The 26,181-nt window shown below is 46.2% G+C and overlaps 1 long non-coding RNA gene across 1 annotated transcript in view; it reads left to right on the top strand.

The window, feature by feature from the left end:
- Positions 1–20,970, top strand: part of LOC138662729 (uncharacterized) — a 91,633-nt gene extending 70,663 nt beyond the window's left edge. The window contains exons 2-3 of the long non-coding RNA XR_011318064.1: positions 10,655–10,832; positions 20,654–20,970. This is a non-coding gene — a long non-coding RNA (uncharacterized lncRNA). The remainder of the gene's footprint in view (positions 1–10,654; positions 10,833–20,653) is intronic.
- Positions 20,971–26,181: the final 5,211 nt, after the last annotated feature.

The following is a 26,181-nucleotide window of genomic DNA, read 5'->3' as shown; positions in this document are numbered from 1 at the left end:
CGCGGTCAGCTCAGGTTCCATCGCCCTAGAGCTTGTTTGTATCTGTGCTTGTCCTTTTTGTGATTCCCTGCCATTGGGATCATGACAGTATAACCGGCCACAAAGTGTTAATTGTATTGGCTGAAGTAGGAGGATAAGTAGTCTGAGGAAGTTTTTTTTTTTTATCCCTCAGAGTTTGCTGCCTAGCCTTATTGCAGCCTGGCTACTTCCTCCTCCTCTTAATCTTTGAATGGCTCTGATCTCAGCTGTTTATCATGGACGTCAAGAGTTTGGCTTCCAGCCTGAATAATCTTGCCACTAAGGTTCAAAATATACAGGATTTTGTTGTACATGCTCCTATGTCTGAACCTAGAATTCCTGTCCCAGAGTTTTTTTCTGGAGATAGATCTCGTTTTCTGAATTTTAGGAACAATTGCAAGTTGTTTCTTTCTTTGAAATCTCGCTCCTCTGGAGACCCTGCTCAGCAAGTCAAGATAATTATATCTTTCCTGCGGGGTGACCCTCAGGATTGGGCATTTGCATTGGCACCAGGGCACCCTGCGTTGCTTAATGCAGATGCGTTTTTTCTGGCATTGGGTTTGCTCTATGAGGAACCTAACCAAGAGATTCAGGTTGAAAAAGCTTTGTTGGCTCTCTCTCAGGGGCAAGATGAAGCAGAAATTTATTGTCAAAAATTTCGGAAGTGGTCGGTACTTACTCAGTGGAATGAGTGCGCTCTGGCTGCAAAGTTTAGAGATGGCCTTTCTGAGGCCATTAAAGATGTTATGGTGGGGTTCCCTGCGCCTGCTGGTCTGAATGAGTCTATGACTATGGCTGTTCAGATTGATCGGCGTTTACGGGAGCGCAAACCTGTGCATCATTTGGCGGTGTCGTCTGAACCGTCACCTGAGATAATGCAATGTGATAGAATTCAGTCCAGAAGTGAACGGCAAAAGTATAGGAGGAAAAAAGGGTTGTGCTTTTATTGTGGTGATTCAGCTCATGTTATATCAGCATGCTCTAAACGCACAAAAAAGGTTGATAAGTCTGTTGCCATTAGTACTTTACAGTCTAAGTTCATTCTGTCTGTGACTCTGATTTGTTCATTATCATCCATTTCCGTCGATGCCTATGTGGATTCAGGCGCTGCCCTGAGTCTTATGGATTGGTCATTTGCCAATCGCTGTGGGTTTAGTCTGGAGCCTCTGGAAGTCCCTATTCCTTTGAAGGGAATTGACTCTACACCTTTGGCTATGAATAAACCTCAGTACTGGACACAAGTGACCATGCGTATGACTCCCGTTCATCAGGAGGTGATTCGCTTCCTGGTACTGTATAATTTGCATGATGTTCTAGTACTTGGTCTGCCATGGTTACAAACTCATAATCCAGTCCTTGACTGGAAATCAATGTCTGTGTTAAGCTGGGGTTGTCAGGGGGTTCATGATGATGCACCTCCGATTTCTATCGCTTCATCTACTCCTTCTGAGATTCCTGTGTTTTTGTCTGACTATCGGGATGTTTTTGAGGAGCCTAAGCTCAGTTCGCTTCCTCCTCACAGGGATTGCGATTGTGCTATAAATTTAATTCCGGGCAGTAAATTTCCTAAGGGTCGTTTGTTCAATCTGTCAGTGCCAGAGCATACTGCTATGCGGGATTATGTTAAGGAGTCCTTGGAAAAGGGACATATCCGTCCATCTTTGTCCCCTTTGGGAGCAGGTTTTTTTTTCGTGGCCAAGAAAGATGGTTCCTTGAGGCCTTGTATAGATTATCGTCTTTTGAATAAGATTACCGTAAAATATCAGTATCCTTTGCCATTGTTGACTGATTTGTTTGCTCGCATTAAGTGGGCTAAATGGTTCACTAAGATTGATCTTCGGGGTGCGTATAATCTTATACGAATAAAGCAAGGTGATGAGTGGAAAACCGCATTTAATACGCCTGAGGGCCATTTTGAGTATTTGGTAATGCCTTTTGGACTTTCTAATGCTCCTTCAGTCTTCCAGTCCTTTATGCACGATATTTTCCGTGAATATCTGGATAAATTTATGATTGTGTATTTGGATGATATTTTGGTTTTTTCTGATGACTGGGAGTCTCATGTTCAGCAGGTCAGGAAGGTGTTTCAGGTCCTGCGGGCCAATTCCTTGTTTGTAAAAGGCTCAAAGTGTCTCTTTGGAGTCCAGAAGATTTCTTTCTTGGGGTATATTTTTTCCCCTTCTACTATTGAGATGGATCCCGTCAAGGTTCAGGCTATTTGTGACTGGACGCAGCCTACATCTCTTAAGAGTCTACAGAAGTTCTTGGGCTTTGCTAATTTCTATCGTCGTTTTATAACTAATTTTTCTAGTGTTGTTAAGCCTTTGACGGATTTGACTAAGAAGGGTGCTGATGTTGCTAATTGGTCTCCTGCGGCTGTGGAGGCCTTTCAGGAACTTAAGCGCCGGTTTTCTTCTGCTCCTGTGTTGCGTCAGCCAGATGTTTCGCTCCCTTTTCAGGTTGAGGTTGATGCTTCCGAGATTGGAGCGGGGGCGGTTTTGTCACAGAGAAGCTCCGATGGCTCAGTGATGAAGCCATGCGCGTCTTTTTCTAGAAAGTTTTCGCCGGCTGAGCGGAATTATGATGTTGGTAATCGGGAACTTTTGGCCATGAAGTGGGCATTTGAGGAGTGGCGTCATTGGCTAGAGGGTGCTAGACATCGTGTGGTGGTCTTGACTGATCACAAAAATTTGATTTACCTTGAGTCTGCCAGGCGTCTGAATCCTAGACAGGCTCGTTGGTCACTGTTTTTCTCTCGTTTCAATTTTGTGGTTTCATACCTGCCAGGTTCAAAGAATGTGAAGGCGGATGCTCTTTCTAGGAGTTTTGTGCCTGACTCCCTTGGAAATTCTGAGCCCTCTGGTATCCTTAGGCATGGGGTGATTTTGTCTGCTGTCTCCCCAGACTTGCGACGTGCTTTGCAGGAGTTTCAGGAGCCTAAACCTGATCGTTGTCCGCCTGAGAGACTGTTTGTTCCGGATAATTGGACCAGTAGAGTCATCTCCGAGGTCCATTCTTCTGCGTTGGCAGGTCATCCTGGAATATTTGGTACTAGAGACTTGGTGGCCAGGTCTTTTTGGTGGCCTTCCTTGTCGAGGGATGTGCGTTCTTTTGTGCAGTCTTGTGAGGTTTGTGCTCGGGCTAAGCCTTGCTGCTCTCGGGCCAGTGGATTGTTGTCACCTTTGCCTATCCCGAAGAGGCCTTGGACGCACATTTCCATGGACTTTATTTCGGATCTCCCTGTCTCTCAAAAAATGTCCGTCATCTGGGTTGTGTGTGATCGCTTTTCTAAAATGGTTCATCTGGTACCCTTGCCTAAGTTGCCTTCCTCCTCTGAGTTGGTCCCTCTGTTTTTTCAGAATGTGGTTCGTTTGCATGGGATTCCTGAGAACATCGTTTCTGACAGGGGATCCCAGTTTGTGTCTAGATTTTGGCGGACTTTCTGTGCTAAGATGGGCATTGATTTGTCCTTTTCGTCTGCATTCCATCCTCAGACGAATGGCCAGACTGAACGAACTAATCAGACCTTGGAAACTTATTTAAGGTGTTTTGTTTCTGCTGATCAGGATGACTGGGTTACGTTTTTGCCGCTGGCCGAGTTTGCGCTTAATAATCGGGCTAGTTCTGCTACCTTGGTTTCTCCTTTCTTTTGTAATTCGGGGTTTCATCCTCGTTTTTCCTCTGGTCAGGTGGAACCTTCTGATTGTCCTGGAGTGGACATGGTGGTGGATAGGTTGCATCGGATTTGGAGTCATGTGGTGGACAATTTGAAGTTGTCCCAGGAGAAGGCTCAGCAGTTTGCTAATCGCCGTCGCCGCGTGGGTCCTCGACTTCTTGTTGGTGACTTGGTGTGGTTGTCTTCTCGTTTTGTTCCTATGAAGGTCTCTTCTCCTAAGTTCAAGCCTCGGTTCATCGGTCCCTATAGGATCTTGGAAATTCTTAACCCTGTGTCGTTTCGTTTGGATCTCCCGGCATCGTTTGCTATTCATAATGTGTTTCATCGGTCGTTGTTGCGGAAGTATGAGGTACCTGTTGTTCCTTCTCTTGAGCCTCCTGCTCCAGTGCTGGTGGAGGGAGAATTGGAGTATGTTGTGGAGAAGATCTTGGATTCTCGTGTTTCCAGACGGAAACTCCAGTATTTGGTCAAGTGGAAGGGTTATGGTCAGGAGGATAATTCTTGGGTGGTTGCCTCGGATGTTCATGCTGATGATTTGGTTCGCGCTTTTCATAGGGCTCATCCTGGTCGCCCTGGTGGTTCTCGTGAGGGTTCGGTGACCCCTCCTCAAGGGGGGGGTACTGTTGTGAGTTCTGTTTTTGGGCTCCCTCTGGTGGTTACTGATGGTACTGGGTGACTTGTCTTTCCTGGGTTTCTGGGTTCCACCTGTTCCATCAGCATATGGGAGTTTCCTATTTAACCTGGCTTTGCTGGCATTTCCTCGCCGGTTATCAATGTATCCAGTGTGTCTTGTTACCTCTGCTCCCTGCTCCTAGAACCTTCTGGACAAGCTAAGTTTGGATTTTCCTGTTTTGTGTTTTGCTTAATTTGGTTTTTAGTCCAGCCTGCAGATATGTGATTCTCTGCTGCTGGTTGCTCTAGTGGGCTGAAATTGCTTTTCATGTACCATGAGTTGGCACATGAGTTCAAGTAATTTCAGGATGGTTTTTTGAAGGGTTTTTCGCTGACCGCGCAGTTCACTTTTGTATCCTCTGCTATCTAGCTTTAGCGGGCCTCATTTTGCTGAAACTGTTTTCATACTACGTATGTGCTTTCCTCTCATTTCACCGTCATTATATGTGGGGGGCTGCTATTTGCTGTGGGGTATTTCTCTGGAGGCAAGAGAGGTCTGTGTTTCTTCTGATAGGGGAAGTTAGATCTTCGGCTGGAGCGAGACGTCTAGGATCATCGTAGGCACGTTCCCCGGCTACTTTTATTTGTGTGTTAGGTTCAGGGTCGCGGTCAGCTCAGGTTCCATCGCCCTAGAGCTTGTTTGTATCTGTGCTTGTCCTTTTTGTGATTCCCTGCCATTGGGATCATGACAGCCACCTGTCAATGTTCCAGTATTGGTCTAGTTCACTCCTGGATCGTTCTTGTGACCTGTCTTCCCAGCAGAAGCTAAGTTCCTGCTTCTATTTTCTTTGGTTAGCTATTTTTCTGTCCAGCTTGCTATTTTTATTGTTGTCTTGCTTGCTGGAAGCTCTGGGACGCAGAGGGAGCGCCTCCGCACCGTGAGTCGGTGCGGAGGGTCTTTTTGCGCCCTCTGCGTGGTCTTTTTGTAGGTTTTTGTGCTGACCGCAAAGCAACCTTTCCTATCCTCAGTCTGTTCAGTAAGTCGGGCCTCACTTTGCTAAATCTATTTCATCTCTGTGTTTGTATTTTCATCTTTACTCACAGTCATTATATGTGGGGGGCTGCCTTTTCCTTTGGGGAATTTCTCTGAGGCAAGGTAGGCTTTATTTTTCTATCTTCAGGGCTAGCTAGTTCCTTAGGCTGTGCCGAGTTGCATAGGGAGCGTTAGGAGCAATCCACGGCTTCGCTAACCGCCGGCGCTGTGTGGGTCCCCGACTTCGTGTTGGGGATTTGGTTTGGTTGTCGTCTCGTTATGTTCCTATGAAGGTTTCCTCTCCTAAGTTTAAGCCTCGTTTCATTGGTCCGTATAAGATTTCTGAGGTTATCAATCCTGTGTCATTTCGTTTGGCCCTTCCTGCTTCTTTTGCCATCCATAATGTGTTCCATAGGTCGTTATTGCGGTGATACGTGGCGCCTGTGGTTCCATCCGTTGATCATCCTGCCCCGGTGTTGGTTGAGGGAGAGTTGGAGTATGTGGTGGAGAAGATTTTGGATTCTCGTATTTCGAGACGGAAACTCCAGTACCTGGTCAAGTGGAAGGGTTATGGTCAGGAAGATAATTCCTGGGTTTTTGCCTCTGATGTTCATGCTGCCGATCTGGTTCGTGCCTTTCATTTGGCTCATCCTGGTCGGCCTGGGGGCTCTGGTGAGGGTTCGGTGACCCCTCCTCAAGGGGGGGGTACTGTTGTGAATTCTGTTGTCGGGCTCCCTCCTGTGGTCATGAATGGTACTTTGGCTGGTTCTGTCCATGGACGTCCTCTGGTGGGTGTTTCTGAGTTTCCTTCCACAGGTGACGAGGTTAATTCGTTAGCTGGCTGCTTTATTTATCTCCACTTAGATCTTTGCTCCATGCCACCTGTCAATGTTCCAGTATTGGTCTAGTTCACTCCTGGATCGTTCTTGTGACCTGTCTTCCCAGCAGAAGCTAAGTTCCTGCTTCTATTTTCTTTGGTTTGCTATTTTTCTGTCCAGCTTGCTATTTTTATTGTTGTCTTGCTTGCTGGAAGCTCTGGGACGCAGAGGGAGCGCCTCCGCACCGTGAGTCGGTGCGGAGGGTCTTTTTGCGCCCTCTGCGTGGTCTTTTTGTAGGTTTTTGTGCTGACCGCAAAGCAACCTTTCCTATCCTCAGTCTGTTCAGTAAGTCGGGCCTCACTTTGCTAAATCTATTTCATCTCTGTGTTTGTATTTTCATCTTTACTCACAGTCATTATATGTGGGGGGCTGCCTTTTCCTTTGGGGAATTTCTCTGAGGCAAGGTAGGCTTTATTTTTCTATCTTCAGGGCTAGCTAGTTCCTTAGGCTGTGCCGAGTTGCATAGGGAGCGTTAGGAGCAATCCACGGCTATTTCTAGTGTGTGTGATAGGATTAGGGATTGCGGTCAGCAGAGTTCCCACGTCCCAGAGCTCGTCCTTTATTATCAGTAACTATCAGGTCATTCTGTGTGCTCTTAACCACCAGGTCCATTATTGTCCTGACCACCAGGTCATAACAGGTGTCTTCCGCTCCAAGGTGTTCTCCAGGTTGCCTCTCCATAGCTTCGATCATCTAGCTCTCATTTAGTAGTTGTTGAACACAACACTGCATTAGGCCTACAAGTTGGGTCTGGGTTGTAGAGACGGTGTCTTCCGCTCCAAAGTGTTTTACAGGTTGCCTCTCCATTGCTTCAATCTTCTAGCTCTCGTTTAGTAGTTGTTGAAAACAACACTGCATTAGGCCTACAAGTTGGGTCTAGGTTGTAGAGACGGTGTCTTCCGCTCCAAGGTGTTCTCCAGGTTGCCTCTCCATAGCTTCGATCTTCTAGCTCTCGTTTAGTAGTTGTTGAACACAACACTGCATTAGGCCTCCAAGTTGGGTCTGGGTTGTAGAGACGGTGTCTTCCGCTCCAAGGTGTTCTACAGGTTGCCTCTCCATTGCTTCAATCTTCTAGCTCTCGTTTAGTAGTTGTTGAAAACAACACTGCATTAGGCCTACAAGTTGGGTCTGGGTTGTAGAGACGGTGTCTTCCACTCCAAGGTGTTCTACAGGTTGCCTCTCCATTGCTTCGATTTTCTAGCTCTCGTTTAGTAGTTGTTGAAAACAACACTGCATTAGGCCTACAAGTTGGGTCTGGGTTGTAGAGACGGTGTCTTCCGCTCCAAGGTGTTCTCCAGGTTGCCTCTCCATAGCTTCGATCTTCTAGCTCTCGTTTACTAGTTGTTGAACACAACACTGCATTAGGCCTACAAGTTGGGTCTGGGTTGTAGAGACGGTGTTTTCCGCTCCAAGGTGTTCTACAGGTTGCCTCTCCATTGCTTCAATCTTCTAGCTCTCATTTAGTAGTTGTTGAAAACAACACTGCATTAGGCCTACAAGTTGGGTCTGGGTTGTAGAGACGGTGTCTTCCGCTCCAAGGTGTTCTCCAGGTTGCCTCTCCATAGCTTCGATCTTCTAGCTCTCGTTTAGTAGTTGTTGAAAAAAACACTGCATTAGGCCTACAAGTTGGGTCTGGGTTGTAGAGACGGTGTCTTCCGCTCCAAGGTGTTCTCCAGGTTGCCTCTCAATAGCTTCGATCTTCTAGCTCTCGTTTAGTAGTTGTTGAACACAACACTGCATTAGGCCTACAAGTTGGGTCTGGGTTGTAGAGACGGTGTCTTCCGCTCCAAGGTGTTCTCCAGGTTGCCTCTCCATTGCTTCGATCTTCTAGCTCTCGTTTAGTAGTTGTTGAAAACAACACTGCATTAGGCCTACAAGTTGGGTCTGGGTTGTAGAGACGGTGTCTGCCGCTCCAAGGTGTTCTCCAGGTTGCCTCTCCATAGCTTCGATTTTCTAGCTCTCGTTTAGTAGTTGTTGAAAACAACACTGCATTAGGCCTACAAGTTGGGTCTGGGTTGTAGAGACGGCGTCTTCCGCTCCAAGGTGTTCTCCAGGTTGCCTCTCCATAGCTTCGATCTTCTAGCTCTTGTTTAGTAGTTGTTGAAAACAACACTGCATTAGGCCTACAAGTTGGGTCTGGGTTGTAGAGACGGTGTCTTCCGCTCCAAGGTGTTCTACAGGTTGCCTCTCTATTGCTTCAATTTTCATGCTCGTCTTAAGTAGTTGTTGAAACAACACTACATTAGGCCTACAAGTTGGGTCTGGGTCGTAGAGATGGTGTCTGCTGCTCCAAGGTGTTCTCCAGGTTGCCTCTCCATTGCTTCAATCTTCATGCTCGTCTTAAGTAGTTGTTGAAACACCACTACATTAGGCCTACAAGTTGGGTCTGGGTCGTAGAGACGGTGTCTGCCGCTCCAAGGTGTTCTCCAGGTTGCCACATAATCGAAGCTGCATAGAGCCTATTTTGTTATTTTACGCCTACTAAGTCTTTCTGCGGTCCCTCCTTCCAATTGTCCTCCACTGAGCACACCAATGCAGACCGTGTACCCATGTAACCTTTTTTAAACCTGCGTCGAGCCAACTTTGTGGTGTAAGGCCTACTTGTAGTGTCTGGCTGCGCCACTCAATACAGCTGTCCTCTTTACAAAAAATGACCTACAATTATCTGGTTTTCAGCCTATTGGAATTGTAAAACTGCAGTGGGCCTACTAGTTGGGTTGGGGCCTTCTATCGGTGTCTGCCGCTCCTTGCTGTTCTCCTCCAGTGAACAAAGCTGTGCCGCCTGTTTACTACTGTTGCCAATTTTGAACTGCATTTAGACTACTTACTTATTTGGGCCTACTCTCTGTGTCAGCCTCTCATTCCAGTTGTCCTCCACCGAACAAAGCAATGCCCCCTGGTTAGTCCTGTTACCAATTTTGAACTGCATTTAGCCCACTTTATTCTTTGGGCCCATATCTGTTTCCCCCTCATCCTGCCCATTGCCCAGCCAGTGATAGATGAGTCTGCTGGTACATTGACCCATAACGCAACATTCCCCGTGCACGCTACACTGCAAGATTGTGACCCTGCTGAAAGTCAGGTCCCCCTTCCCGCATACCATACCACATTACACGGGGACAAAGAGGAAGGTGCAGGTTCCTTCATCAGGTGGGGGGAGGAATACTCGTTGGCGACGTCACTGGCACAGGGCCCCTCATAGTATACAAAAGTGTCGCTGCCGGTGGGAGGCGCCCCTGCCGTGCAAACACACCGCCGTACTTTGAGGGGCCCTGTGCCAGTGCCAATGCCAACGATTGGGCCCCCCCTTCTTGTTCAGGTTCACAGCACTTGCAAAGTTGAAATACTTACCTCTCCCTGCTCCACTGCCGTGACGTGGTCCAGATTTCCTGGGCCCACTAATTACTTGAACCAGCCCTACCCCCCACAACTTTAGCCAAATGACCCCCAATTTCCAATGCCTTACTATTAATATAAGGTAAATTTAGATTGACAAGCTTCAGTAACAAGAATGTATGTTTTTTGCCATTAAAATGGGCACTGTAGGTGTTTTCCTGGCCTCCACTCACTGCCGACTATGCTCCCCCATTGACTTGCATTGGGTTTCGTGTTTCGGTCGATCCCCGACTTTTAGCGATAATCGGCCGATTCCACTCGACTCGACTTTTGAGATAGTCGGGTTTCGTGAAACCCGTCTCGACTCTAAAAAAGTCAAGTCGCTCAACCCTACTGTACAGTGTAGCAGAGCTGTGCACCCCCTCAAAGTTATGTCCAGTTTTAGTCAGCCTCCAGCAGAGACTGACCAGCCTTTCCACCTCCACACACAGACCATTTAGGAGCTGTTCAACTGCCCTTTTATACCAGCTGCACCCCCTAGAATGGAGAATTGGAATGTCCAGACTCGCCCAGCTCTTCTAGCCATTCCTAAAACCCAGACCCAAAATTCAGACCCATTAAGGTGAACCTGTCAGGAGGATTGTGCTCAGTAACCTGAGTGTTCGGATCTATAATATCCATATTTGTATTTTATTTAGTGATATAAATTGCTTGAGAATAAAAATCTTCCTCAAAATGAAACCGGAAGCACCTGCGCAGTAGCATAATTCGTAACGTGACAGATGCAACTGCCCAGGCGTCACCACTGGCGCCATTTTGTTAGAGAAAAAAGATTGTCTCCACCAAGATGGCGCATGGTGCATGATGAATGTAATTTTTTTCTTTTTTTCAAACAATAAGATATACAATACGTAATATAGGTGGAAGGCCAGTGAAGGATCAGAACCTGACCTGTCATAAGCCATAACTATGAATATGTAAGCAGAGCACCACATAAACCTGGTATACCAACCATTTTGTTCCACTTTGCTGTGGGTTCAGTACATTTCAGCCATCACGGCTGACATTTTATCTCTGATCCAGACTCTGTCTCCCCTGCAGATTCGTAGATGAAATATGTCGGGAGTACCATGGAGCACTTATATTTTTGATCCTTGAGGAAATACTGTGGGGAATTTTGTGGCTTCCCTGTGATGGCGCTCCACCCACCACCTATCTCTATCCTACAAAAGGGATCATCTGACCTGGATGAATAATTAAGTCCCCACCGGGACCTATGGTGAGATAGTTCCATTTTCTATTTTGCATCCCGTCTGTATATATCACCTTTGGTTTTCCTAATCTCTTCTGGCTAGTTGATAATTAGAGGTAAGGTTTTTTGTGTCTATATGTGCTGCATGCACGGGGACCTGATAGTCAGTGCGGAAGCTCAGCATTTACTGGGCGATTGTCGCTACGTTGGGGCAGTCGAGGCAATCAATCAGGTTGCGATGGGAGTGAATAATTTGAAGAGGACCGTGACTGACCTTGACTTAAAGGACAGACAGCTCCACCCCTATGGCTGAAAGAGAAGGTACGGTATGTGATGCAATCACCCAGGGATAAAAAGGTCTTTTTTTTAGATAAATAGTGGGAAGTTCTGCTTGAGAAGACCATGTTAGTGATGCACATTGCATTACTAGCAAGATATTAGGAGCAGTTTAATATCACAAAAGGACGTAGCCGATTCCCTTTAAGATATGCCATATATGTGACTCATTATTAGTCAAAGTTTGTGGGATAGGCTGCATCAGTATTGGGATCTGTGGGGCTCATGCTTCACACCATTTGGTACAATGGGAATCCAAAAGAGGCCTGAATGAGACCCTCAGTTTTGCTACTTTCCCTTCTGCCGGCTTTCCTGTGTTTAATTTTATTTACTTTTTTCTTTAATTTGTCCATCACATTATCCTCCCACTCTACGTAGGTTTCATCCATCAAACGATGATCTAGAAGCAGATGGTCAACATGTAGAGGATATCATAATTAGAGGACATTTCTAGGATTCTGGCCTGACATTGTATTTTTTCCTTCTCTTATGCACTTTGACATTTCACTGAACTCGAATCACACACATTCTGTACATCACACCACAACTTCTCTCCTGTCTTTTCTGTGACAAATTGCCATTGACCATTTTCTTATGGATATTCATTATAAACACACACATCAATGTTTGTATTCGGTGCACACCTCTCATTATTCACTCTATTTTTAGTCCTCCTCGTCTCCTCCTTTTTCTACATTCTTTACATTTTTCCTCCCTGGTACCATCCATTTTTCATATATTGCAATCATTACCATAATTACGCTATTACCACCTGACACATTAATTTTTGCATGAAAATGACTTATTGCTGATAATCATTGCCTCACGGGCAGTCACTCTACTCACATTAATATTTGCAGTTGGCACACGTTTTCACCCCATCATTCCTTAACACATTTTTATTGCTTACACCACCCAATAGTCAGTGTTCATTATGCTCAACATATTTCTATTATCTCAGTGATTGTGCCTATGTACCTAAGAACTAACAGGTAGGTTGTTGCTAACAGCGGTAGCTACCTGCCGATTGTGACTGGTGCGCTCTCCGCTGGCACAGAGTGGTCACAGTGGTTTCTGGTGACATCTGGCGTCTTCTCACTCGCTCTGCTCTATTGACTGGGTGTGACTGCCGACATCATGCTGATTGACATCCGGCTCCCTGCAGTTGGGCTGCAGGGAGCCAGCTGTCAATCAGCATGACATCAGCAGTCACGCCCTGGCAGCAAAGCATCCCAGAAGAAGAAGAGTTGCTCTTTTGATGTGGAGCCGCCAAATCTCAGGCAGCAGCAGTCGATGAATGGTTTGTGCTGGCACAAGGTAAACAGGTAGGTAGTTGTCTGTTTTAGCAACTACTTGCCTGTTAGGTTTTAGGCCCATAGTAAAAAAAATAAAAAATAAATAAAAAACAGTCCTGGACAACCTGGATTATTTTGATGTCCACAACTGTGCACATGTACCAAATAGGGTCGGACTGGCCCACCGGAGAACCAGTGGGCACAGTCAATGACATCTTCTGGCAAATAGGGACGGCAGCTGCCTAGGGCCCCCCTGTCCCAGGAGCCCCCAGCCTTTGATGTGTTGCTAAAAGCGGCACAATACACAGCTTCTATGGGGCCCGTGAATCGGGGGACCCACCCGGCACCAGCAGAGCAGTAGTGATGGAGCAGCAGGTGACAGAAGGCAGTAGCTAGCTGCTACAGCTAAAGCCTATCCCCATTGCTAAAGAGAAATGAATATTCACTGCTCCCCAAGCCCATGGGTGTGGAGAGCAGTGAATATTCATTTCACTTTAATAGCGGACAGTGTTAGCCACAGCTGCTAGTTTCTGCATCAGCTGCCTGCTATCAGGGCTGGTGTTAGAGGCAGGCAGACTAGGGCCCCAGCTCCCTCAGAGGCCCCCACCATGTGGCCACTATAGGGGCCGTGAGTCAGGGGGCCCACCCAGCACCAGCACCGCCCCCCTGTGCACCGCATTCAACTGTATCAGCATCATAGATGCCGATACAGTTGAAAGCAATAATGGAGGAGAGGGCATCAGAAAACACAGCGGGAGTTGTGTGCTGGGCAGACGGCAGTGTAGCTGTTGAGACCAGAGCAAAGCTGGAATCAGCGGAGGAGCGAGGAGGAGAGGTATTTTTTAAAACATATATAAGTATGTGGGTACTGGTGGCCATAATACTGTGGGGCTATATTATATTCTATGTGGGGCTGCATTATACTCTATGATGGTCTACTTTCTATTCTATGCTCGAGCTGTATTATACTATATTCTGGGGCTGCATGAGTCAATATGAGGGAAGCTACATTATACACTATGAGGAGTATGTATTATATTCTATGGGGGGCTGCATTATACCCATGAGGGGGCTACATAATATTTTGTGTGGGGCTGCATTATACTCTGTGAGGGTCTGCATTATATTCCATGACAGGGCTACATTATACTATATAAGGGGGCTGCATGAAACTATATGAGGAGGCCTGCATTATACCCTATGGGGGCTACATAATATTCTATGGGGGCTGCATTATACCCTATTGGATACTGCATTATACCCTATGAGGGGGCTGCATTATACTCTGACAGGGCCCCATTATATTCTATAGTGGGCAGAATTATACCCTCGGGGGCTATATTGTATTCTACGGTGTGGTTGCATTATACCCTATGAGGGAGCTGTATTATACTCTGAAGGAGCTACATTATATTCTATGGGAGGACTGCATTATACCCTTTAAGGTGGCTGCATTATAGCCTATGAGGGGGCTGTACCATATTCTGTGGGGGAGCTGCATTATACTATATGAGGGGGCTACATTATATTCTATGGAGGTGGTACAGTATATTCTATGGAGGGACGCTGCAAAATACTATATAAGGGCTGCATTTTAATCTATGAGGATTTATATTATATTCTATAGGGGCTGCATGACACTAAAGAAGTGGGCTGCATTATAACCTATGAGGAGGCTACATTATATTCTATGGGGGGTTGCATTATACCCTATGAGGGGGCTGCATTATGCTCTGAGGGGCTGCATTATATTCTATGGGGAGGCAGCATTATACCCTATGGGGGCTACATTGTATTCTATGGGTGGCTGCATTATACCATATGCGGGGGCTGCATTATATTTTATGGGAGCTGTATTATATTGTATGGATGGCTGCATTTTACTATATGAGGGGGCTACATTATATTGTATGGGGGCTGCAATATACCCTATGAGGGCCCTGCATTATATTATATGAGGTGCTGCATGATACACTTTCAGGGGGCTGCATTATACTCTGAGTGGGCTGCATTATACCCTATGAGGGGGCTACATTATACTCTGTGATGGGGCTGCATTATACTCTGTGTGGGGGCTGCATTATACTCTGTGTGGGGGCTGCATTATATTCTATGGGGTAGCTGCATTATACTGTGTGTGATGGTGCTGCATGATAATATGATGGGGCTGCATTATACCCGATGGGGGGCTATATTATACCCTAGGAGGGGGCTGCATTATGCACTATGAGGGGGCTGCGTTATACCCTATGAGGGGACTGCATTATATCCTATGGGAGGCTGCATTATGCCAAATGAGGGTGCTGCATTATACTCTAAGGGGGCTACATTATATTGTATGGGGGCTGCATTATACCCTATGAGGCCCTGCATTATATTCTATGGGGGGGGCTGCATGATACACTATCAGGGGGCTGCATTACACTCTGTGAGGGGGCTGCATTATACTCTGTGAGGGGCTGCATTATATTCTCCAGGGTAGCTGCATTATACTGTGTGTGAGTGGGCTGCATTATACTATGATGGGGCTGCATTATACCCTATGAGGGGACTGCATGATATTCTATGGGAAACTGCATTATACCTTATGAAGATACTGCATTATCCTCCTATTAGGGGGCTATATTATATTCTATGGGGGGCTGCTTTATACTCTATGAGGAGGCTACATTATATTCTATGGGGGGTTACATTATACCCTATGAGCGGCTCTGAGGGGGCTGCATTATATTCTATGGGGAGGCAGCATTATACGCTATGGGGCTACATTGTATTATATGGGGGGCTGCATTATACCATATGCGGGGGCTACATTATACTCTGAGGAGGCTACATTATATTCTATAGGGGCTGCATTATACCCTATGAGGGGGCTGCATTATATTTTATGGGGGCTGCATTATATTGTATGGGGGGCTGCATTTTACTATATGAGGGGGCTGGCTACATTATATTGTATGGGGAGCTGCATTATACCCTATGAGGGCCCTGCATTATATTATATGGGGGCTGCATGATACACTTTCAGGGGGCTGCATTATACTCTGAGTGGGCTGCATTAAATTCTATGAGGGGGCTGCATAATACCCAATGAGTGGGATGCATTATACTCTGTGAGAGGCTGCATTATATTCTATGGGGTAGCTGCATTATACTGTGTGTGAGGGGGCTGCCATATACTAAGATGAGAACACAAAAGAAAAAAAGAATATGCACACAGTGGGATCAACTTAATGTAACAAATTTTATTATATATAACACCTCACCATGCACAAAGGCAAAGTAGGGAGAAACAGACATTTAAAAACAATTAAAAGCTAAACAGACCTATCCACATCCCCCCCAGTACAGTCACAAGAATCCATATAGTCATACACAACAAATGTGCAAATCATGAAACAGACATGAAAAAATATAGGCAGAATAACATAACAATACATATATTTGATATCCTGTACTGCCAAATTAAGGAGTCTTCATGAAACAATGTATCAATTGGATCCCAGATATGACCAATATAACCCAGTCGCACAGCGGGCCTATGACAAATGCACAATGTTTGTCCTGAAAGAAGTCTGAACCAGACAAATAACTGGTGTAACCCGCTTATGACCTGCCCCTGTTCTGGCACCCCATATAATACATTACCAAGCACAGCTGAGCCTGTTATCAAGAAGTCAATCCCTCATAGATGTCAAGAGAGAGAAAATGAGTAAGCGTGCCCTTAAAGCAGGTATGAACGCAGCAGACATACAATTGCTAGTGCTTCCAAATAAGGCTGGAGTGTCCAGAAAATGGAGCTAGGATCAGGAGGATCCTGAAAAAAAGGGGGGGGAGGAGGATAGGTACCCAACGTGTATCGACGCTGCTAAGGCGTCTTCGTCAGGGAAAGGTCAGGAGGATCCGAAAAAAAAGGGGGGGGAGGAGGATAGGGACCCAACGCGTATCGACGCTGCTAAGGCGTCTTCGTCAGGGAAAGGGACCTTCCCCTGACGAAGACGCCTTAGCAGCGTCGATACGCGTTGGGTCCCTATCCTCCTCCCCCCCCCCCCCCTTTTTTTTTCGGATCCTCCTGATCCTAGCTCCATTTTCTGGACACTCCAGCCTTATTTAGAAGCACTAGCAATTGTATGTCTGCTGCGTTCATACCTGCTTTAAGGGCACGCTTACCCATTTTCTCTCTCTTGACATCTATGAGGGATTGACTTCTCGATAACAGGCTCAACTGTGCTTGGTAATGTATTATATGGGGTGCCAGAACAGGGGCAGGTCATAAGCGGGTTACACCAGTTATTTGTCTGGTTCAGTATCTGACTTCTTTCAGGACAAACATTATGCATTTGTCATAGGCCCTCTGTGCGACTGGGTTATATTGGTCACATCTGGGATCCAATTGATACATTGTTTCATGAAGACTCCTTTATTTGGCAGTACAGGATATCAAATATATGTATTGTTGTTATGTTATTCTGCCTATATTTTTTCATGTCTGTTTCATGATTTGCACATTTGTTGTGTATGACTATATGGATTCTTGTGACTGTACTGGGGGGGATGTGGATAGGTCTGTTTAGCTTTTAATTGTTTTTAAATGTCTGTTTCTCCCTACTTTGCCTTTGTGCATGGTGAGGTGTTATATATAATAAAATTTGTTACATTAAGTTGATCCCACTGTGTGCATATTCTTTTTTTCTTTTGTGTTCTGTGGACTTTATATATGCACGTGGTTGATCTCCTTAGCATATTTTCTGTGCGGTGCCCGCCTCTCTGTTCTTTATAATTGCTTATACTAAGATGAGGCTGCATTATACCCTATGGGGGGCTGTATTATACCCTTTGAAGGGGCTGCATTATACTCTAAGGATGCTACATTATATTGTATGGGGGGCTGCATTATACCCTATGAGGCCCAGCATTATAATCTATGGGGGGCTGCATTATACCCTATTAGGGGGCTGCATTACACTCTGTGAGGGGGATGCATTATACTCTGTGAAGGGCTGCATTATATTCTATGGAGTAGCTGCGTTATACTGTGTGTGAGGGGACTGCATTATACTATGATGGGGCTGCATTATACCCTATGAGGGGACTGCATTATATTCTATGGGAAGCTGCACTATACCCTATGAGGGTGCTGCCTTATCCTCTGAGGGGGCTACATTATATTCTATAGGGGGCTGCATTTTAATATATGAGGGGCTACATTATATTGTAAGGGGGGCTGCATTACACCCTATGAGGACCTGCATTATATTCTATGGGGGGCTGCACGATACACTATCAGGGGGCTGCATTATACTCTATGAGGGTGCTGCATAATACCCTATGAGGGGGCTGCATTACACTCTGTGAGGGGGCTGCATTATACTCTGTGAGAGGCTGCATTATATTCTATGGGGTAGCTGCATTATACTGTGTGTGAAGGGGCTGCTTTATACTATGATGAGGCTGCATTATACCCTATGGGGGCTGTATTATACCCTATGAGGGGGCTGCATTATATTCTATGGGGGGCTGCATTTTACTATATGTGGGGGCTACATTATATTGTAAGGGGGCTGCATTATACCCTATGAGGCCCTGCATTATATTCTATGGGGGGCTGCATGATACACTATCAGGGGGTTGCATTATACTCTATGAGGGGGCTGCATAATATCCTATGAGGGGGCTGCATTACACTCTGTGAGGGGGCTGCTTTATACTCTGTGAGAGGCTGCATTATAATCTATGGGGTAGCTGCATTATACTGTGTGTGAGGGGGCTGCATTATACTATGATGAGGCTGCATTATACCCTATTGGGGGCTGTATTATACCCTATGAGAGGGCTGCGTTATACCCTATGATATGAGGGTAACTGCATTATACCCTATGAGGGGACTGCACTATATTCTATGGGGTGACTGAATTATACCCTATGAAGGGAATGTATTATATTCTATGGGAGGCTGCATTATACCCTATAAGGGGGCTGCATTATATTCTATTGGGGATACACTATTATTATTATTATTTATTATTATAGCGCCATTTATTCCATGGCACTTTTCATGTGAGGGGTATACATAATAAAAACAGGTACAATAATCTTGAACAATACAAGTCACAACTAGTACAGGAGGAGAGAGGACCCTGCCTGCGAGGGCTCACAATCTACAAGGGATGGGTGAGGATACAATAGGTAAGGATGGAGCTGGTCGTCCAGTGGTTTGGTCAATCGGTGATTACTGCAGGTTGTCGGCTTGCCGGAAGAGGTAGGTCTTCAGGTTCTTTTTGAAGGTTTCGATGGTAGGTGAGAGTCTGATATGTTGTGGTAGAGAGTTCCAGAGTAGGGGTGATGCGCGAGAGAATTCTTGTATGCGATTGTGGGAAGAGGAGATATGAGGGGAGTAGAGAAGGAGATCTTGTGAGGATCAGAGGTTGCGTCCAGGAAAGAATCGGGAGACAAGGTCACAGATGTATGGAGGAGACAGGTTGTGGATGGCTTTGTATGTCATGGTTAGGCTGTTGTACTGGAGTCTCTGGGTAATGGGGAGCCAGTGAAGGGATTGACAGAGGGGAGAGGCCGGGGAATAGCGGGGGGACAGGTGGATTAGTCGGGCAGCTGAGTTTAGAATAGATTGGAGGGGTGCGAGAGTGTTCGAGGGGAGGCCATAGAGCAGGAGGTTACAGTAATCGAGGCAGGAGATGATGAGGGCATGGACTAGGGTTTCTGCAGATTCTTGGTTTAAGAATGTACGGATCCGTGAAATATTTTTGAGTTGAAAGCAGCAGGAAGTGGAAAGGGCTTGGATATGTGGTTTGAAGGAGAGTTCAGTGTCAAGGATTACCCCGAGACAGCGAGCTTGTGGGACTGGGGAGAGTGAGCAACCATTTACTGTAATGGATAGGTTCATTGGGTGGGTCGGGTGAGATGGGGGAAAGACAATGAATTCTGTTTTGTCCATGTTAAGTTTTAGAAATCTAGCGGAGAAGAAGGATGAAATAGCGGATAGACATTGAGGGATTCTGGTTAGTAGGGTGGTGATATCTGGTCCAGAGATATAGATCTCTGTGTCATCAGCATAGAGATGATACTGAAAACCGTGAGATTCTATGAGCTGTTCCAGGCCAAAAGTGTAAATGGAGAAGAGCAGGGGCCCTAGAATTGAACCTTGCGGGACTCCGTCAGATAGGGGGCGAGGTGAGGAGGTGGTGTGTGAATGGGAGACGCTGAATGTTCGGTCAGTTAGGTATGACGAGATCCAGGATAGGGCCAAGTCTGTGATGCCAAGGAATGAGAGGATCTGTAGTAGTAGGGAATGGTCCACTGTTTCAAAGGCAGAGGACAGGTCCAGGAGGAGGAGGATAGAGTAGTGTCGCTTGCTCTTGGCGGTTAGTAGGTCATTGGTGACCTTAGTTAGGGCAGTTTCAGTGGAGTGGTGTGACCGGAAGCCTGATTGTAAGCGGTCGAAAAGGGAGCAGGAAGATAGATGGGAGGACAGTTCAAGATGGACGTGTTGTTCTAGTAGATTTAAGGCTTTTTGAGGATAGGTGTGATTGAGGCATGTTTAAAGCTTGAGGGGAAAACACCAGTTGTTAGTGATAGGTTGAAGAGATGGGTTAGAGTTGGGATGAAGACTGTGGCGAGGTTTGGGATGAAGTTGGAAGAGATTAGGTCAAGTGTACAGGTGGTGAGATGCGATCTTGAGATTAGAGTGGAGACTAGAGTCGATCTTCTGTAATAGTGGAGAAGTTGGTTTTGGAGGTGGAGGGCTGGGTATTTGGGAAGAAGGGCTCTGGGGGTTGTCAACTTAAACTGTCTCTGATGTTCTCAATCTTCTGCTTGAAAAATGAGGCAAAGTCTTCAGCTGAGATGAGTGGGGAGGGAGGAGGTGCTGGGGGACGGAGGAGAGAGTTACACTATGGTGGGTTGAATTATTCCCTATGAGGGGGCTACATTTTATTCTATGGGGGCTGAACTATACCCTATGAGGGTGTTGCATTATATTCTATGTGGGGGCTGCATTATACTCTATGGGGCTGCATTATACCCTATGAGGTGGCTGCATTATTTTCTATGGGGGGCTGTGTGATGGAGTGATATGCTATGTGGGTATCATTTTTGTGTATATTTATATTTTACTTATTTTCATGGTGTTCTCTTGTAGGATGAGTTGTTATTTGCAATCTGATATTCTCCCCACAGTTCTGTATTGTTACCTCTCCACAGAGTCAGTGAGACATGTTGACCTAGCTTGTTGAAACAATGAGCCCCTGCAACCCACCCCCCTAACCTGTGAATGAGGAGAGGGACTTGAAAATATCAGGGAGGTGAGACAGAGATCAGATCCTGTGTGGAACCATGATGTGAAGAGCATATCAGAGAGAGAAAAGAAGGGAATATGGACTGTTATCCTCTGTGCTGGATTGTTGGACTTTTATTCTGTAACTGAACTGCATTCGTGTTCTGGAATATTTTATCCTTTGTGTGATGGATCGTATATGGACCTTTCGTACTTTTGCCTAAATAAAGGTCTTGGGATTGTTCACTCTTTGCTGGCTCTGCTGATTGTGTGGTACAGGAGAAGGAACCTGTGACAGGCTGCATTATAACCTATGAGGGTGCTGCATTATATTCCTTTGGCGGGCTGCATTATACTCTATGGAGTGGCTGCATTATACCCTATGAAGGGGCTGCTTTATACTGTGTGAGGGGCTGCATTATATTCTATGGGGTAGCTGCAGTATGCTGTGTGTGAGGGGGCTGCATTATGCTGTGATGTGGCTGCATTATACCCTATGGGGGGCTGTATTATACCCTATGCGGGGGGCTGCGTTATACCCTATGATATGAGGGGAACTGCATTATACCCTATGAGTGGACCGCATTATATTCTATGGGGGACTGAATTATAACCTATGAAGGGACTGTAATTATATTCTATGGGAGGCTGCATTATACCCTATGAGGGGGCTGCATTATATTCTATTGGGGGCTACACTATACACTATGGTGGGTTGAATTATTCCCTATTAGGGGGCTACATTTTATTCTATGGGGCTGAACTATACCATATGAGGAGGTTGCATTATATTCTATGGGGGCTGCATTATACTCTATGGGAGCTGCATTATACCCTATGAGGTGGCTGCATTATTTTCTATGGGGGGCTGCATTATAACCTATGAGTGTGCTGCATTATATTCCTTTGGCGGGCTGCATTATACTTTATGGGAGGTCTGCATTATCCCCTTTGAGGGGGCTGCATTACACTCTGTGAGGGGGCTGCTTTATACAGTGTGAGGGGCTCAATTATATTCTATGGGGTAGCTGCATTATACTGTGTGTGAGAGGGCTGCGTTATACCCTATGGGGGGCTGTATTATACCCTATGTGGGGGCTGCATTATACTCTATTACGCGGCTGCATTATACCCTATGAGAGGAACTGCATTATACCTTATGAGGGGACTGCATTATATTCTATGGGGGACTGAATTATACCCTATGAGGGCACTGCATTATATTCTATGGGAGGTTGCACTATACCCTATGAGGGTGCTGCATTATATTCTATGAGGGGATACATTATACACTATGGTGGGTTGAATTATACCCTATGAGGGGTCCACATTTTATTCTATGGGGGGCTGAACTATGCTCTATGAGGGGGCTGCATTATATTCTATGTGGGGGCTGCATTATACTCTATGGGGGCTGTATTGTAGCCTATGAGGGGGCTGCATTATATTCTATAGGGGTTGCATTATACAGTTATATGAAAAAGTTTGGGCACCACTATTAATCTTAAGCTTAATGTTTTATAAAAATTGATTTTTTTTTTGCAACAGCTATTTCAGTTTCATATATCTAATAACTGTTGGACACAGTAATGTTTCTGCCTTGAAATGAGATTTATTGTACTAACAATAAATGTGCAATCTGCCTTTAAACAAAATTTGACAGGTGCATAAGTATGGGCACCCTTATCATTTTCTTGTGTTAAATACTCCTACCTACTTTTTACTGACTTACTAAAGCACTTTTTTTGGTTTTCTAACCTCATTGAGCTTTGAACTACATAGCCTGGTGTATGCAATCATGAGAAAAGCTACTTAAAGTGGCCACTTGCAAGTTGTTCTCCTGTTTGAATCTCCTCTGAAGAGTGGCATCATGGGCTCCTCAAAACAACTGTCTAATGATCTGAAAACAAAGATTATTCAACATAGTTGTTCAGGGGAATCATACAAAAAGCTGTCTCAGAGATTTAACCTGTCAATTTCCACTGTGAGGAACATAATAAGGAAATGGAAGAACACAGGTACAGTTCTAGTTAAGGCCAGAAGTGGCAGGCCAAGAAAAACATCAGAAAGGCTGAGAAGAAGAATGGTGAGATCAGTCAAGGTCAATCCTCAGACCACCTCCAGAGAGCTGCAGCATCAACTTGCTGCAGATGGTGTCACTGTGCATCGGTCAACTATGCAACGCACTTTGCACAAGGAGAAGCTGTATGGGAGAGTGATGCGAAAGAAGCTGTTTCTGCAAGCACGCCACAAACAGAGTCGGCTGAGGTATGCAAAAGCACATTTGGAGAAGCCAATTTCTTTTTGGAAGAAGGTCCTGTGGACTGATGAAACCAAGATTGAGTTGTTTGGTCATACAAAAAGGCGTTATGCATGGCGGCCAAAAACACAGCATTCCAAGAAAAACACTTGCTACCCAGAGTAAAATTTGGTGGAGGTTCCATCATGCTTTGGGGCTGTGTGGCCAATGCCGGCACCGAGAATCTTGTTAAAGTTGAGGGACGCATGGATTCCTCTCAGTATCAGCAGATTCCTGACAATAATGTTCATGAATCAGTGACAAAGTTGAAGTTACGCAGGGATGGATCTTTCAGCAAGACAATGATCCAAATCACTGCTCCAAATCTACTCAGGCATTCATGCAGAGGAACAATTACACTGTTCTGGAATGGCCATCCCAGTCCTCAGACCTGAATATCATTGAACATCTGTGGGATCATTTGAAGAGGGCTGTCCATGCTTGGCGACCATCAAACTTAACTGAACTGGAATTGTTTTGTAAAGAGGAATGGTCAAAAATACCTTCATCCAGGATCCAGGAACTCATTAAAAGATACAGGAAGCGACTAGATTCTGTTATTTTTGCAAAAGGAGGATCTACAAAATATTTATGTCACTTTCCTGATGGGGTGCCCATACTTATGCACCTGTCAAATTTTGTTTGAATGCAGATTGCACATTTTCTGTTAGTACAATAAACCTCATTTCAAGGCAGAAACATTACTGTGTCCAACAGTTATTGGATACTAGCTATTGAACCCGTTCTACACCCGGGTGGCGAGCATTTATATTGGTATATGGTCTCCATCCTGGTATGTGCTGCTCCATCCTGCGTCCCCATCCTGTCATGTGCTGCTCCATCCGGCGCCCCATTCTGTCATGTGCTGCTCCATCCTGCATCCCCATCCTGTCATGTGCTGCTCTATCCTGCATCCCCATCCTGTCATGTGCTGCTCCATTCTGCGTCCCCATCCTGTCATGTGCTGCTCCATCCTGCGCCCCCATTCTGTCATGTGCTGCTCCATCCTGCGCCCCCATTCTGTCATGTGCTACTCCATCCTGCATCCCCATCCTGTCATGTGCTGCTCCCATCCTGCGCCCCCGTTCTGTTATGTGCTGCTCCCATCCTGCGCCCCCGTTCTGTCATGTGCTGCTCCCATCCTGCGCCTCCATTCTGTCATTTGCTGCTCCCATCCTGTCATGTGCTGCTCCCATCCTGCGCCCCCGTTCTGTCATGTGCTGCTCCCATCCTGCGCCCCCGTTCTGTCATGTGCTGCTCCCATCCTGCGCCCCGGTTCTGTCATGTGCTGCTCCCATCCTGTGCCCCCGTTCTGTCATGTGCTGCTCCCATCCTGCGCCCGTTCTGTCATGTGCTGCTGCCTTCCTGCGCCCGTTCTGTCATGTGCTGCTGCCATCCTGCGACCGTTCTGTCATGTGCTGCTGCCATCCTGCGCCCGTTCTGTCATGTGCTGCTGCCATCCTGCGCCCGTTCTGTCATGTGCTGCTGCCATCCTGCGCCCGTTCTGTCATGTGCTGCTGCCATCCTGCGCCCGTTCTGTCATGTGCTGCTGCCATCCTGCGCCCGTTCTGTCATGTGCTGCTGCCATCCTGGGCCCATTCTGTCATGTGCTGCTGCCATCCTGCCCCCGTTCTGTCATGTGCTGCTCCCATCCTGCGCCACCATTGTATGATATGCCCCCCATAAGACGCTCCAGTGTGTATGCCCCCGTATGCTGCTGCCATATAAAAAAAAAAAAAATACCATACTCACCTATCGTCCGGCTCCACTGCAGGTGTGTCTTCAAGAAAATGGCGCCGGAAAGCGCGGACTGCGCAGGCGCTGATTCCGGCAGCAGGAATCGGCGCCTGCGCAGTCCGCGCTTTTTGGCGCCATTTTCTTGAAGACACACCTGCAGTGGAGCCGGAGTGTGTCTTCAAGAAAATGGCGCCGGAAAGCGCGGACTGCGCAGGCGCAGATTCCGGCAGCAGGAATCGGCGCCTGCGCAGTCCGCGCTTTCCGGCGCCATTTTCTTGAAGACACACTCTGGCTCCTCTGCCTGTGACTGGTAAGTCAGAGGGCGGCGCCGGCGCGCATTAAGCGCGTCATCGCGCCCTCTGAACTGTCACAACAGAGGAGCCGGGAGACGGAGCCGCACGCAGTGCTGGAACGGGGAAAGGTGAATATACTTACCCTCCTGGCGGTCCCTGACTCTCCGGTGGAGATCGCGGTATGCGTTCAGTGTTTACGCATACCGCGATCTCCTGGGAGCGTCACTCTGTGAGGCCCAGACTGCGCCGGCGCTTGCGCCGGCGCAGTCTATAAAGGCTTCGGACAGAGTGACGCTCCCAGCGTTTTATTATAGATATGAAACTGAAATAGCTGTTGTAAAAAACCCAATTTTTATAAAACATTAAGGTTAAGATTAATAGCGGTGCCCAAACTTTTTCATATAACTGTATCCTAAGAGGGGTTTACATTACATTCTATGGGGCTTAACTATACACTATTATGGGGCTGCATTATATTCTATGAGGGGCTGCATTAAATTCTATTGGGGGGTTGCATTATACCCTATGAGGGGGCTGCATTATATTCTAAGGGGGTTTCATTAAACCCTATGAGGGGGCTACATTATACCCTATGGGGGCTACATTATATTCTATGGGGAGACTGCTTTATACTATATTAGGGGGGCTGCGTTATACCCAATGAAGGGGCTACATTATATTCTATGAGGGTGCTGCATTATATTTTATGAGGGGCTGCATTATATTTTATTAGGGTGGCTACATTGTATTCCATGGGGGGATGCATTATACTGTGTGGGGTGCAGCATTATACTCTGAGGGGGCTACATTATATTCTATGGGGGGCTGAATTATACCCTACGAAGGGGCTCCATTATATTCTATGGGGGGAACATTATATTCTATGAGGTGGCTATATTATTTTCTATGATGGGGCTTCATTATATTCTATGGGGGCTGCATTATATTCTATAAGAGTGGCTACATTATATTCTGTGAGGGGGATGCATTGCATTCTATGAAGAGGGCTGCATTATACTCTATGAGGGTTTGTATTATACTCTATGAGGGGGCTACATTATAGTCTATGATGGGGCTGCATTATATTCTATGGCGCTGGGGCTGTATTATATTCTATGAGGGGGCT

Source organism: Ranitomeya imitator, chromosome 2 (assembly GCF_032444005.1).
Source record: "Ranitomeya imitator isolate aRanImi1 chromosome 2, aRanImi1.pri, whole genome shotgun sequence".
Taxonomy (NCBI): Eukaryota; Metazoa; Chordata; class Amphibia; order Anura; family Dendrobatidae; genus Ranitomeya; species Ranitomeya imitator.
The sequence above is the reverse complement of the archived record's forward strand: the minus strand, read 5'-3'. Positions and strand labels throughout refer to the sequence as shown.